The following is a 15,057-nucleotide window of genomic DNA, read 5'->3' as shown; positions in this document are numbered from 1 at the left end:
GGAGGTGTATTGAGCAGAAAGCCCTGCATCTTCATATCTAGTAGCTCATGGACTAGGAAGTGGTTTTGAAGCTTTTGGCATAAAAACTTCATATCTCTATATTTCGTTTTCCATTATTATTTCTCTAGCTTGTAGGTAACATAATAAGGCTCCATGGGAAGGTTCCACCATGTTTTGAATTATTTTGAATTGAACCCTAAAACCCTAAAACCCTAAAACCCTAAAACCCTAAAATGATAAATGTGGCTTAAATGTGGCATACAAATTGTTCATACAAATTCAAATTGTTCAACACAAAGGGATCCCCAATACAAAGGGAACCACAATACAAATTGTTCATACAAATTCAAATTGTTCAACACAAAGGCATCCCCAATACAAATTGTTCAACACAAAGGGATCGCCAATACAAAGGGAACCCCAATACAAATTGTTCATACAAATTCAAATTAGTTGTTCGGAATAAAATCTTTCTCTTGCTCCCGGTGTGACTCGCCGGGCCACCACCTTACTCCGGGTAACCCTAACAGGGATATTACCGGTGTCTACCTTCCTTTTGCCCTCTTTCTTGTTCTTCTCCTTCTGCAAAGCTTGTGCTTTTTCTTCTGCCATGCACTCTTCGAAGTTAGCTTGTATCATGGCCTTACCACTTTCGTGGCAATCTCGACTATACTGTTCCCTCTCCTCTAGACTCATCGGTTGAAGCCATTCTATATCCATCTTTTCCTCTCGCTCTCCATCCAATGGTTCAAGCAGCTCTACATCCATCTCGTTCCCCCGCTCTCGATCCATCGGTTCAATCTCCTCATGTTGAACTGCCGCTTCAATCTCCTCTCGCATTTGCTGCTTCAATCTCCTCATGTTGAACTCGCTGCTTCAATCTCCTCTCGCATTTGCTTGCTTCAATCACATCATGTTGAACGCTGCTTCAATCTCAAGTTGAATTGCTGCTTCATTCTCCTCTCGCATTTTTTGCTCCCGCCTGATCTTCCATTCCAAAAGCCGGGTCAACTCCATTTTTACAAAGCCTAGCAATGTGTCCAGGATTCCACAACGTTTGCACTTACGTTTTCGAATCGGTGCACCACCCTCTCGCACTAGCTCGATCCTATTCTTCCTCGGCCTACCTGCCGGTCTAGTCAATACTGGAGAGTACAGCTTTGAAGCCTGGATCGACTTTCATCCATTGGTCTTTTCCCAACAAGGTAGGAACATTCATAGCATATGCAGCCCTAAATTTGGCAACAGAGAAGTACTCTGACACATACTCGATCAACTTCACCATCTTCACCCCCTATAACACTCATGAAAAACAATGCGTGTATGCAGGGTATCCCACGGATCTGCCATCCCCTACAATGGCATGTCCTATCAACCAAACTCACTCGGATACCTCCACCGCCCGTTTTCTTTGTCGTTGTAGGTTACCTCAGCCTCCATTCCTTTTCCGACGCACTCGCATCCTCAATTGTTTTGCCCCGCATGCAAAGACTTAATCAAAGACGGGAGCATGAGATGGCCAACATAATTTGTGGATGCAATTCTTTGACGCAGATCGATCTTTATCATGATCATCCGCCTAATCTTATCAAATATTTGCCACAAGCATAAGCCCTTTCAATGACTTGACCTTTGAATTGAAACTCTCCGCAAGGTTACTTGTTACATAGTCTACCTTGCAAATTTCATTGAATTGGCTTCTTGACCACACCCTACCATGATGTTCATCCAAGTACTCCTTCACCCCGTGTTTTTGTTTATACAACACATCCAAATGAAACAGATGCTTCCTAGAGCTGCATGTGTATGAAGCTGGCCATAGGTTGTCGATAGAAAACTTTACCCTTGAATTTCTTTGTAAAATTTCGTACCAAGTGTCGCATACATTCCCTATGCTCCACTCCGTGGAATACTCGCTTCTACCGCAGCCTCCAAACCTTTGCAAGCGTCCGTGTGGATAACAAGTCCCGTTGGATGACCTATAAGGTCGCGCAAATTCTCGTAAAACCAAGTCCAACTTTCCCGTGACTCAACCTCCAAAACCCCATAAGCAACGGGAACATCCAATTATGTCCATCAACCGCAATGAGCAAGAACTAGCTGTCCTTTAAACTCTGCCATGAAGAGCTGATGCATCCACGGCCAAATAAGGCCCGCAACCGTCCAAAAAGCCTTTCCAGCAAGCTTTGAAACAAACAAAAGCCCTTCGAAACATTCCTTGTGCATTACCTTCCCGCTTTTCAATTTGTAGGGAACTGTATGCTTGTCTATCGCTACAACACTCGCTCGGACTAGCCATCTCCACTTCAGCTTTGAAAGTGTAAAGCAACCGAAAGCTTTCATTCCATGGACCATTGATCTTGTCAAGAGCCATTTCCTTTGCATAGAACATTCTCATGTAAGGTACCTTCATTTTATACTTCTCAACCACCTTTTTACGAGTGTCTGTTGGACCAAGTGAAGGCTCTTCTCTCAGCCAATCTAGGATTACATCTCGCCAACCACCTAGTCTTCGCTAGCTTTGTTTTCAGCTCGGCTCTCCCCTAGAGGTGGACACCTATGGATCTCATTATTCTTCTTTATCTGAAACATAATGATAAGGGATGTCGTAATAGATAACAAATTTTACACCGTGATCTAAATACACAACTCGGTTGGCGTAGTACCTGAACCAAGCCGCTTCGCGCATTGTGGATGCATGCAGCCTAAACCTACACCTTGGGTATGGGCATTTAATTGTGAACCTACTCGGCTCACTTTTAATAACCTCGAAATTATTCTTAGTGAGAATGTGATATGTAGTAATTGCATTACATGGCAGTCCATCATCGTTTGAAACACGGTGCCTTCTACAAGCTGGGGTTTCTCCCTGTTCCACTCAATTGTTGGCAAGTCTTCACCTTCGTAATCGGCTAAAACGAGGTCTGTCATCATTCTCATTCTTCTCTTCATCATCGGTGTCATCAAATCCGGCACCAAAAGCCATATCTTCCATGTATTGATCCTCCATTGCCTGCTATCGCATCGATCTACCAATTCGGGAAACATCAACTCATCCTCATCATCTTGAGGAGGCTGATCCTCAATGTCCGCATCGTCCTCCACATCGACCGTACGAACGATCCGGCTACCACTAGCACTCGGGGACGGATGGTGCTGCTGTGGACCTACAAGGAGACGCCACGGCGCACACTATTAGCGAGGCGAGCAGCAGAGAGAGACATGATGCCCGACCACCTGATGATGCCCCAGCACCAGATGATGCCTGGCCCCCGTCCACATGGATACGAATTTTACCGAACCGGCAAGAAGCATTCAAAGCAAAAAGAAATCCCAGATCTTCTTCGGAAATTAGTGGAACAAATCTTCCCTCCGAGCTGTTGAAATATTCGAAATGAACCGCATCGAGAGAGCTCCAGGTGTAGTTATCGTAGATGTTAGCTTTGAAATCCGTTAACGAGATGGTGGTTGCAACCACCGCAGGGAAGTTAAACCCAGTCTTACGAGCGTTTAGAATCACGCGTAAAGCTAGAATCCAGCCTAACCACCAATCGAAAAGCCGCCGCGGATCCATCCTATTCGAAAAGCAACGCGAGTTAGTTGAGCAACAACGATTGGCGCTCAAAACCGCCTACTGTTAATTCACATGGGATAGGCAGACGATGCTTACCCACATGGAATCCATGCGTTAGATCCCTCCGATTCCCAATCTTCTCCACGGCCGGCGGGAATAGTCCGCGCACCGCACGGAATTACAAAGAGGACAGGGGTAGATCCGGATCTGGTGGAGGCGGAGCCCGGGGGTGGTGGTGGGGGCGGGGCCGGCTCGGCGGCGGACGACGCCATAAGGTAGGTGGGCAGGATGGCGTGGCGGCGGAGGGGCGGTGTGTGAGCTCCTCCAGTCTCGGACGGAGGGGAAAGCTTTGGGTCAGCTCTTCCAGTCAATAGTCAACACATTTTGAAAGCAACGGTCAAGTCAAAACCACCGCGGCTCCCTAGCCGTCACCGGTAACGGAAGGCCTCTGAACAGACGGCAACCCTCCCGTCCGAGCCTCTGGAAGGGGTTTCAAACTAGAGGGAGGGGAAAACTGAGGAAAAGTTAAGAGGCTGGGGAAAACTGAGTACAACTAACGAACCAGGGGCACGAAACTAGAAATCCCTATTTACTATTGCTAAAATGGCCAACCCTGAAAATACTAAGTTGTGTGACTTCACTAGCACAAATAATAATGATTTCCTATGCACACCTATTGCTCCACCTGCTACTACAGCAGAATTCTTTGAAATTAAACCCGCTTTACTGAATCTTGTTATGCGAGAGCAATTTTCTGGTGTTAGTTCTGATGATGCTGCTGCCCATCTCAATAATTTTGTTGAACTATGTGAAATGCAAAAGCATAAAGATGTAGATGGTGACATTATAAAATTAAAATTGTTTCCTTTCTCATTAAGAGGAAGAGCTAAAGATTGGTTGCTATCTCTCGCCTAAGAATAGTATTGATTCCTGGACTAAATGCAAGGATGCTTTTATTGGTAGATATTATCCCCCGCTAAAATTATATCTTTGAGGAGTAGCATAATGAATTTTAAACAATTGGATAATGAACATGTTGCTCAAGCTTGGGAAAGAATGAAATCTCTGGTTAAAAATTGCCCAACCCATGGACCGACTACTTGGATGATCATCCAAACCTTCTATGCAGGACTAAATTTTTCTTCGCGGAATTTATTGGATTCAGCTGCTGGAGGTACCTTTATGTCCATCACTCTTGGTGAAGCAACAAATCTTCTTGATAATATGATGGTTAATTACTCTGAATGGCACACGGAAAGAGCTCCACAAGGTAAGAAGGTAAATTCCGTTGAAGAATCCTCTTCCTTGAATGATAAGGTTGATGCTATTATGTCTATGCTTGCGAATGATAGGACTAATGTTGATCCTAATAATGTTCCATTAGCTTCATTGGTTGCCCAAGAAGAACATGTTGATGTAAACTTCATTAAAAATAATAATTTCAACAACAATGCTTATCTGAACAATTCTAGTAATAACTATAGGTCATATCCTTATAATAATGGTAACGGTTATGCTAATTCTTATGGGAATTCTTACAACAATAATAGGAATACACCCCTAGACTTGAAGCCATGCTTAAAGAATTTATTAGTACACAAACTGCCTTTAACAAATCCGTTGAGGAAAAGCTCAATAAAATTGATATTCTTGTTTCTAGAGTTGATAGTCTTGCCTCCGATGTTGATCTTTTGAAATCGAAAGTTATGCCTAATAGGGATATTGAAAATAAAATTGTTACTACAGCAAATGCCATCCAAGTTAGAATTAATGAGAATATAAGATTAATGGCTGAACTGCGTGCTAGGTGGGATAGAGAAGAAAATGAAAAACTAGCTAAAAAGGAAAATGTAGCTAAAGTTTGGACTATTACTACCACTAGCAATGCTAATGATTCATATGTTGCTGCACCTCCTACTATCAATGGTAAAATAATTGGTGTTGGCAATGCTTCTACTCCTAGTGCAAAGCGCGCAAAATTACCCGAAACCGCTAAAACCGCTGAAACCGCTTGTGATAAAACCGCTGAAATTTTTTCCAACCTTGGGGATGATAATCCCATTGCTTTAGATTGTAATGATTTAGATTTTGATGATTGCCATATCTCTGAAGTTATAAAGTTCTTACAAAAACTTGCTAAAAGTCCCAATGCTAGTGCTATAAATTTGGCTTTCACAAAACATATTACAAATGCTCTCATAAAAGCTAGAGAAGAGAAACTAAAACTTGAAACTTCTATTCCTAGAAAGCTAGAGGATGGTTGGGAGCCCATCATTAAAATGGGAGTCAAAGATTTTGATTGTAATGCTTTATGTGATCTTGGTGCAAGTATTTCTGTTATGCCTAAAAAAGTCTATGATATGCTTGACTTGCCACCATTGAAGAATTGTTATTTGGATGTTAATCTCGCTGATAATGCTAAAAAGAAACATTTGGGGAAAGTTGATAATGTTCATATCATGGTTAACAATAACCTTGTCCCCGTTGATTTTGTTGTCTTGGATATTGAATGCAATGCATCTTGCCCCATTATATTGGGAAGACCTTTTCTTCGAACCGTTGGTGCTACTATTGATATGAAGGAAGGTAATATTAAATATCAATTTCCTCTCAAGAAAGGTATGGAACACTTCCCTAGAAAGAGAATGAAGTTACCTTATGATTCTATTATTAGAACAAATTATGATGTTGATGCTTCATCTCTCGATGTTACTTGAGTATACACTTTCGCGCCTAGCCGAAAGGCGTTAAAGAAAAGCGCTTATGGGAGACAACCCATGTTTTTACTCCAGTATTTTTGTTTTATATTTGTGTCTTGGAAGTTGTTTACTACTGTAGCAACCTCTCCTTATCTTAGTTTTATGTTTTGTTGTGCCAAGTAAAGTCTTTGATAGAAAAGTAAGTACTAGATTTGGATTACTCGCGTAGCTCCAGATTTCTTTGTCGTCACGAATCTGGGTCTATCTCCTCGTAGGTAGCTCAGAAAATTACGCCAATTTACGAGCATGATCCTCGGATATGTACGCAACTTTCATTCAATTTGAGAATTTTCGTTTGAGCAAGTCCGGTGGCCTAATAAAATCCATCTTTACGGATCGTTCTGTTTTTGACAGATTCTGTCTTTTATTTCGCATTGCCTCTTTTGCTATGTTGGATGAATTTCTTTGATCCACTAATGTCCAGTAGCTTTATGCAATGTCCGAAGTGTTAAGAATGATTGTGTCACCTCCGAACATGTGAATTTTTATTATGCACTAACCCTCTAATGAGTTGTTTCGAGTTTGGTGTGGAGGAAGTTTTCAAGGATCAAGAGAGGAGTATGATGCAATATGATCAAGGAGAGTGAAAGCTCTAAGCTTGGGGATGCCCCGGTGGTTCACCCCTGCATATTATAAGAAGACTCAAGCGTCTAAGCTTGGGGATGCCCAAGGCATCCCCTTCTTCATCGACAACATTATCGAGTTCCTCCCCCGAAACTATATTTTTATTCCGTCACATCTTATGTACTTTGCTTGGAGCGTCGGTTTGTTTTTGTTTTTTTGTTTTGTTTGAATAAAATGGATCCTAGCATTCACTTTATGGGAGAGAGACACGCTCCGCTGTAGCATATGGACAAATATGTCCTTAGGCTCTACTCATAGTATTCATGGCGAAGTTCTTCTTCGCTAAATTGTTATATGGTTGGAATTGGAAAATACTACATGTAGTAACTCTAAAATGTCTTGGATAATTTGATACTTGGCAATTGTTGTGCTCATGTTTAAGCTCTTGCATCATATACTTTGCACCCATTAATGAAGAAATACTTAGAGCTTGCTAATTTGGTTTGCATATTTGGTTTCTCTAGAGTCTAGATAACATCTAGTATTGAGTTTTGAACAACAAGGAAGACGGTATGGAGTCTTATAATGTTTACCATATGTCTTTTATGTGAGTTTTGCTGTACCGTTCATCCTTGTGTTTGTTTCAAATAACCTTGCTAGCCTAAACCTTGTATCGAGAGGGAATACTTCTCATGCATCCAAAATCCTTGAGCCAACCACTATGCCATTTGTGTCCACCATACCTACCTACTACATGGTATTTATCCGCCATTCCAAAGTAAATTGCTTGAGTGCTACCTTTAAAATTCCATCATTCACCTTTGCAATATATAGCTCATGGGACAAATAGCTTAAAAACTATTGTGGTATTGAATATGTACTTATGCACTTTATCTCTTATTAAGTTGCTTGTTGAGCGATAACCATGTTTCGGGACGCCATCAACTATTCTTTGTTGAATATCATGTGAGTTGTTATGCATGTCCGTCTTGTCCGAAGCAGAGATCTACCACCTTCATGGTTGGAGCATGCATATTGTTAGAGACTTTGGGCCGCTAACTGTCAAGGTTGTGACATGTAGTTATTGGACACATATCCTCAATCTCATATGAGAATAATAATTGTTGCCACATGCTTATGCATTAAAGAGGAGTCCATATCTCGTTGTCCATGTTGTCCTGGTATGGATGTCTAAGTTGAGAATAATCAAAAGCGAGAAATCCAAATGCGAGCTTTCTCCTTAGACCTTTGTACAGCGACATGGAGGTACCCATTGCGACACTTGGTCAAAACATGTGCATTGCAAAGATCCGGTAGTCCAAGTTAATTAGGACAAGTGCGGGCACTATTAGTATACTATGCATGAGACTTGCAACTTGTAAGATATAATGTACATAACTCATATGCTTTATTACTACCGTTGACAAAATTGTTTCATGTTTTCAAAATAAAATCTCTAGCACAAATATAGCAATCGATGCTTTCCTCTTTGAAGGACCATTCTCTTTACTTTTATGTTGAGTCGTCACCTATTTCTCTCACCTCAAGAAGCAAACACTTGTGTGAACTGCATTGATTCCTACATATGTATGTCATAGTTAGTACTTGAATCCAACGTTGCACGAAGGTTTGCCACCTGAAGTGCCTTCCTTGGCTGGGTAGGTTAGCGCCATTTAGGAGTAGAATTATCTTTAGTCAATATATGCTGCAAAAATCGTAATCCCAAGTGGTATTCTTAAGTCCGTTCTTCCGTCGCCCCTTCCTTTCTTCCGCCGCCTGGTCCTTTCTTCCCCACCACAACTACAAGATCGAGAGAAGTTATTAATTAGCAAGTGATACGTCTCCGACGTATCGATAATTTCTTATGTTCTATGCCATATTATTGATGATACCTACATGTTTTATGCACACTTTATGTCATATTCGTGCATTTTCTGGAACTAACCTATTAACAAGATGCCGAAGTGCCGGTTCTCGTTTTCTCGCTGTTTTTGGTTTCAGAAATCCTAGTAATGATATATTCTCGGAATTGGACGAAACGAAGACCCAGGGGCCTATTTTTCCACGGAGCTTCCAGAAGACCGAAGAACATACGAAGTGGGGCCACGAGGTGGCGACACCACATGGCGGCGCGGCCAGGGGGGCCCGCGCCGCCCTATGGTGTGGCCCCCTCGTCTGGCCCCCGACTCTGCCCTTCCGCCTACTTAAAGCCTCCGTCGCGAAACCCCTATGCGAAAAAAACCACGATACGGAAAACCTATCGAGACGCCGCCGCCGCCGATCCCATCTCGGGGGATTCCGGAGATCTCCTCCGGCACCCCGCCGGAGAGGGGATTCATCTCCCGGAGGACTCTACACCGCCATGGTCGCCTCCGGAGTGATGAGTGAGTAGTTCACCCCTGGACTATGGGTCCATAGCAGTAGCTAGATGGTTTTCTTCTCCTCATTGTGCTTCATTGTTGGATCTTGTGAGCTGCCTAACATGATCAAGATCATCTATCTGTAATACTCTATGTTGTGTTTGTCGGGATCCGATGGATAGAGAATACCATGTCATGTTAATTATCAAGTTATTACATATGTGTTGTTTATGATCTTGCATGCTCTCCGTTACTAGTAGAGGCTCTGGTCAAGTTTTTGCTTTTAACTCCAAGAGGGAGTATTTATGCTCGATAGTGGGTTCATGCCTGCATTGACACCTGGGACGAGTGACGAAAGTTCTAAGGTTGTGTTGTGCTCGTTGCCACTAGGGATAAAACATTGGCGCTATGTCCGAGGATGTAGTTGTTGATTACATTACGCACCATACTTAATGCAATTGTCCGTTGTTAGCAACTTAATACCGGAGGGGGTTCGGATGATAACTCTGAAGGTGGACTTTTAGGCATAGATGCAGTTGGATGGCGGTCTATGTACTTTGTCGTAATGCCCAATTAAATCTCACTATACTTATCATGTCATGTATGTGCATTGTTATGCCCTCTCTATTTGTCAATTGCCCGACTGTAATTTGTTCACCCAACATGCTTTTATCTTATGGGAGAGACACCTCTAGTGAACTGTGGACCCCGGTCCATTCTTTAATACTCGAAATACAAATCTGCTCGCAATACTTGTTTTACTATTTTCTCTCGCAAACAATCATCTTCCACACAATACGGTTAATCCTTTGTTACAGCAAGCCGGTGAGATTGACAACCTCACTCGTTTCGTTGGGGCAAAAGTACTTTGGTTGTGTTGTGCAGGTTCCACGTTGGCGCCGGAATCTCCGGTGTTGCGCCGCACTACATCCCGCCGCCATCAACCTTCAACGTGCTTCTTGACTCCTACTCGGTTCGATTAAACCTTGGTTTCTTACCGAGGGAAACTTGCCGCTGTGCGCATCACACCTTCCTCTTGGGGTTCCCAACGGACGTGTCAACTACACGCATCAAGCAAATTTACGGCGCCGTTGCCGGGGATCTGAAGAAAAGTTACTCCACAAAGATTTCTAACTCCCACGTCAACTCCGCGCCAGCAACAAATTTCTGGCGCCGTTGCCGGGGAGATCAAGACACGCTGCAAGGGGAGTCTCCACTTCCCAATCTCTTTACTTTGTTTTTGTCTTGCTTTATTTTATTTACTACTTTGTTTGCTGCACTTATATCAAAACACAAAAAAATTAGTTGCTAGCTTTACTTTATTTGCTATCTTGTTTGCTATATCGAAAACACAAAAAAATTAGTTACTTGCATTTACTTTATTTAGTTTGCTTTATTGTCTTGCACTCTATATTAAAAATACAAAAAATATTTAGTTACTTTTGTTACCATGTCTAGCTTGAACCTGTTACTTCTTCGCCTGAAGAATTTGTCTTCACTTTTAAACAAGGGGATGAGGAGAGTTTTAAGGATGCTTGGTCTAGAATTTTTACTTCTTATCGTAAAACTGAACCTCAAATGACTCTAAGTTTGCTCCTTAGTAATTTTTATTTTGGTCTTATGGTTCGCTATAGATATGCTTTGGATACTTTAGTGGGAGGAGATTTCCTCCATTGCAATGGGGATCAAGCTTTTAATGCCATAAAGAAGTTGGTTGCATCACATGATTCAGCTATTAACTTTGATTCAGCCCTCACTAGCATATATAGTAGATTAAACAATCTCGAGATAAGTACATCTCGCCTGGATGATAACTATTGCCACGTTCGTAATCGTCTTGAACAAGTTTTAGTGAGCTCTAAACTTTCATTGTGGGATCCTACTCGTTAAAATTGTTATCGGTGATCGAACTCTTCATGCCTACTCGTGATATTATGTATGAATTTTGCCTTATGCCCGAAAGCATTTATAAATCTTTGAAACTTTGGGGAGTCGATGAAGGAGGAGAAGAAATAACTCTCATTGATAACTCTATTATAATTCCTAAGGGAATAGCCGCAGGTGTGCATACAACCATTCTTGGAAGAACAATATCCATTGATTATCTTGTTATTGAAACAGGAAAAATCATACTCGGGAGATCCCTGTTGAAACTATTGGGAGCAAGTCATTGATGTGGGAGAAGGCACTCTGAAATTCACCTCTATACCAGGGGGAAATCATATATTTCCTAAACCAAAGGGAAAGAAAAACAATAAGAAAGGTAAGGGTAAAGCCCAAGGTAAGGTTGACACACCACCCTTTGATAATACTTGAGATACACTTTCTGCGCCTAGCTGAAAGGCGTTAAAGAAAAGCGCTTATGGGAGACAACCCATATTTTTACTACAGTATTTTTGTTTTATATTTGTGTCTTGGAAGTTGTTTACTACTGTAGCAACCTCTCCTTATCTTAGTTTTATGTTTTGTTGTGCCAAGTAAAGTCTTTGATAGAAAAGTAAGTACTAGATTTGGATTATCGCGCAGTTCCAGATTTCTTTGCTGTCACGAATCTGGGTCTATATCCCTGTAGGTAGCTCAGAAAATTAAGCCAATTTACGAGCATGATCCTCAGATATGTATGCAACTTTCATTCAATTTGATCATTTTCGTTTGAGCAAGTCTGGTGGCCTAATAAAATCCATCTTTACGGACTGTTCTGTTTTGACGCATTCTGTCTTTTATTTCGCATTGCCTCTTTTGCTATGTTGGATGAATTTCTTTGATCCATTAATGTCCGAGTAGCTTTATGCAATGTCCAGAAGTGTTAAGAATGATTGTGTCACCTCTGAACATGTGAATTTTTATTATGCACTAACTCTCTAATGAGTTGTTTCGAGTTTGGTGTGGAGGAAGTTTTCAAGGATCAAGAGAGGAGTATGATGCAATATGATCAAGGAGAGTGAAAGCTCTAAGCTTGGGGATGCCCCGGTGGTTCACCCCTGCATATTCTAAGAAGACTCAAGCGTCTAAGCTTGGGGATGCCCAAGGCATCCCCTTCTTCATCGACAACATTATCGGGTTCCTCCCCCGAAACTATATTTTTATTCCGTCACATCTTATGCACTTTGCTTGGAGCGTCGGTTTGTTTTTGTTTTTTGTTTTGTTTGAATAAAATGGATCCTAGCATTCACTTTATGGGAGAGAGACACGCTCCGCTGTAGCATATGGACAAATATGTCCTTAGGCTCTACTCATAGTATTCATGGTGAAGTTTCATCTTCGTTAAATTGTTATATGGTTGGAATTGGAAAATGCTACATGTAGTAATTCTAAAATGTCTTGGATAATTTGATACTTGGCAATTGTTGTGCTCATGTTTAAGCTCTTGCATCATATACTTTGCACCCATTAATGAAGAAATACTTAGAGCTTGCTAATTTGGTTTGCATATTTGGTTTCTCTAGAGTCTAGATAACATCTAGTATTGAGTTTTGAACAACAAGGAAGACGGTATGGAGTCTTATAATGTTTACCATATGTCTTTTATGTGAGTTTTGCTGTACTGTTCATCCTTGTGTTTGTTTCAAATAACCTTGCTAGCCTAAACCTTGTATCGAGAGAGAATACTTCTCATGCATCCAAAATACTTGAGCCAACCACTATGCCATTTGTGTCCATCATACCTACCTACTACATGGTATTTATCCGCCATTCCAAAGTAAATTGCTTGAGTGCTACCTTTAAAATTCCATCATTCACCTTTGCAATATATAGCTCATGGGACAAATAGCTTAAAAACTATTGTGGTATTGAATATGTACTTATGCACTTTATCTCTTATTAAGTTGCTTGTTGTGCGATAACCATGTTTCTGGGGACGCCATCAACTATTCTTTGTTGGATATCATGTAAGTTGCTATGCATGTCCGTCTTGTCTGAATCAAGAGAGATCTACCACCTTCATGGTTGGAGCATGCATATTGTTAGAGAAGAACTTTGGGCCGCTAACTAAAGCCATGATTCATGGTGGAAGTTTCAGTTTGGACATATATCCTCAATCTCATATGAGAATAATAATTGTTGCCACATGCTTATGCATTAAAGAGGAGTCCATTATCTCGTTGTCCATGTTGTCCCGGTATGGATGTCTAAGTTGAGAATAATCAAAAGCGAGAAATCCAAAATGCGAGCTTTCTCCTTAGACCTTTGTACAGAGCGGCATGGAGGTACCCCATTGTGACACTTGGTCAAAACATGTGCATTGCAAAGATCCGGTAGTCCAAGTTAATTAGGACAAGGTGCGGGCACTATTAGTATACTATGCATGAGACTTGCAACTTGTAAGATATAATGTACATAACTCATATGCTTTATTACTACCGTTGACAAAATTGTTTCATGTTTTCAAAATAAAAGCTCTAGCACAAATATAGCAATCGATGCTTTCCTCTTTGAAGGACCATTCTTTTTTACTTTTATGTTGAGTCAGTTCACCTATCTCTCTCCACCTCAAGAAGCAAACACTTGTGTGAACTGTGCATTGATTCCTACATATTTGCATATTGTACTTGTTATATTACTCTATGTTGACAATTATCCATGAGATATACATGTTACAAGTTGAAAGCAACCGCTGAAACTTAATCTTCCTTTGTGTTGCTTCAATGCCTTTACTTTGATTTATTGCTTTATGAGTTAACTCTTATGCAAGACTTATTAATACTTGTCTTGAAGTACTATTCATGAAAAGTCTTTGCTTTATGATTCACTTGTTTACTCATGTCATTACCATTGTTTTGATCGCTGCATCCACTACATATGTTTACAAATAGTATGATCAAGGTTATGATGGCATATCACTTCGAAATTATCTTTGTTATCGTTTTACTCGCTCGGGACGAGCAGAACTAAGCTTGGGGATGCTTGATACGTCTCCGACGTATCGATAATTTCTTATGTTCTATGCCATATTATTGATGATACCTACATGTTTTATGCACACTTTATGTCATATTCGTGCATTTTCTCGGAACTAACCTATTAACAAGATGCCGAAGTGCCAGCTCTCGTTTTCTCGCTGTTTTTGGTTTCGAAATCCTAGTAACGAAATATTCTCGGAATTGGACGAAACGAAGACCCAGGGGCCTATTTTTCCACGGAGCTTCCGGAAGACCGAAGAACATACGAAGTGGGGCCACGAGGTGGCGACACCACATGGCGGCGCGGCCAAGGGGGGCCCGCGCCGCCCTATGGTGTGGCCCCTCGTCGGGCCCCGACTCTGCCCTTCCGCCTACTTAAAGCCTCCGTCGCGAAAACCCCGATGCGAAAAACCACGATACGGAAAACCCTACCGAGACGCCGCCGCCGCCGATCCCATCTCGGGGATTCCGGAGATCTCCTCCGGCACCTCGCCGAGAGGGGATTCATCTCCCGGAGGACTCTACACCGCCATGGTCGCCTCCGGAGTGATGAGTGAGTAGTTCACCCCTGGACTATGGGTCCATAGCAGTAGCTAGATGGTTGTCTTCTCCTCATTGTGCTTCATTGTTGGATCTTGTGAGCTGCCTAACATGATCAAGATCATCTATCTGTAATACTCTATGTTATGTTTGTCGGGATCCGATGGATAGAGAATACCATGTCATGTTAATTATCAAGTTATTACATATGTGTTGTTTATGATCTTGCATGCTCTCCGTTACTAGTAGAGGCTCTGGCCAAGTTTTTGCTTTTAACTCCAAGAGGGAGTATTTATGCTCGATAGTGGGTTCATGCCCGCATTGACACCTGGGACAGAGTGACGTAAAGTTCTAAGGTT

The sequence above is a fragment of the Lolium rigidum genome, chromosome 3, assembly GCF_022539505.1.
Source record: "Lolium rigidum isolate FL_2022 chromosome 3, APGP_CSIRO_Lrig_0.1, whole genome shotgun sequence".
Lineage (NCBI taxonomy): Eukaryota > Viridiplantae > Streptophyta > Magnoliopsida > Poales > Poaceae > Lolium > Lolium rigidum.
This window is presented reverse-complemented; position numbering follows the sequence as displayed.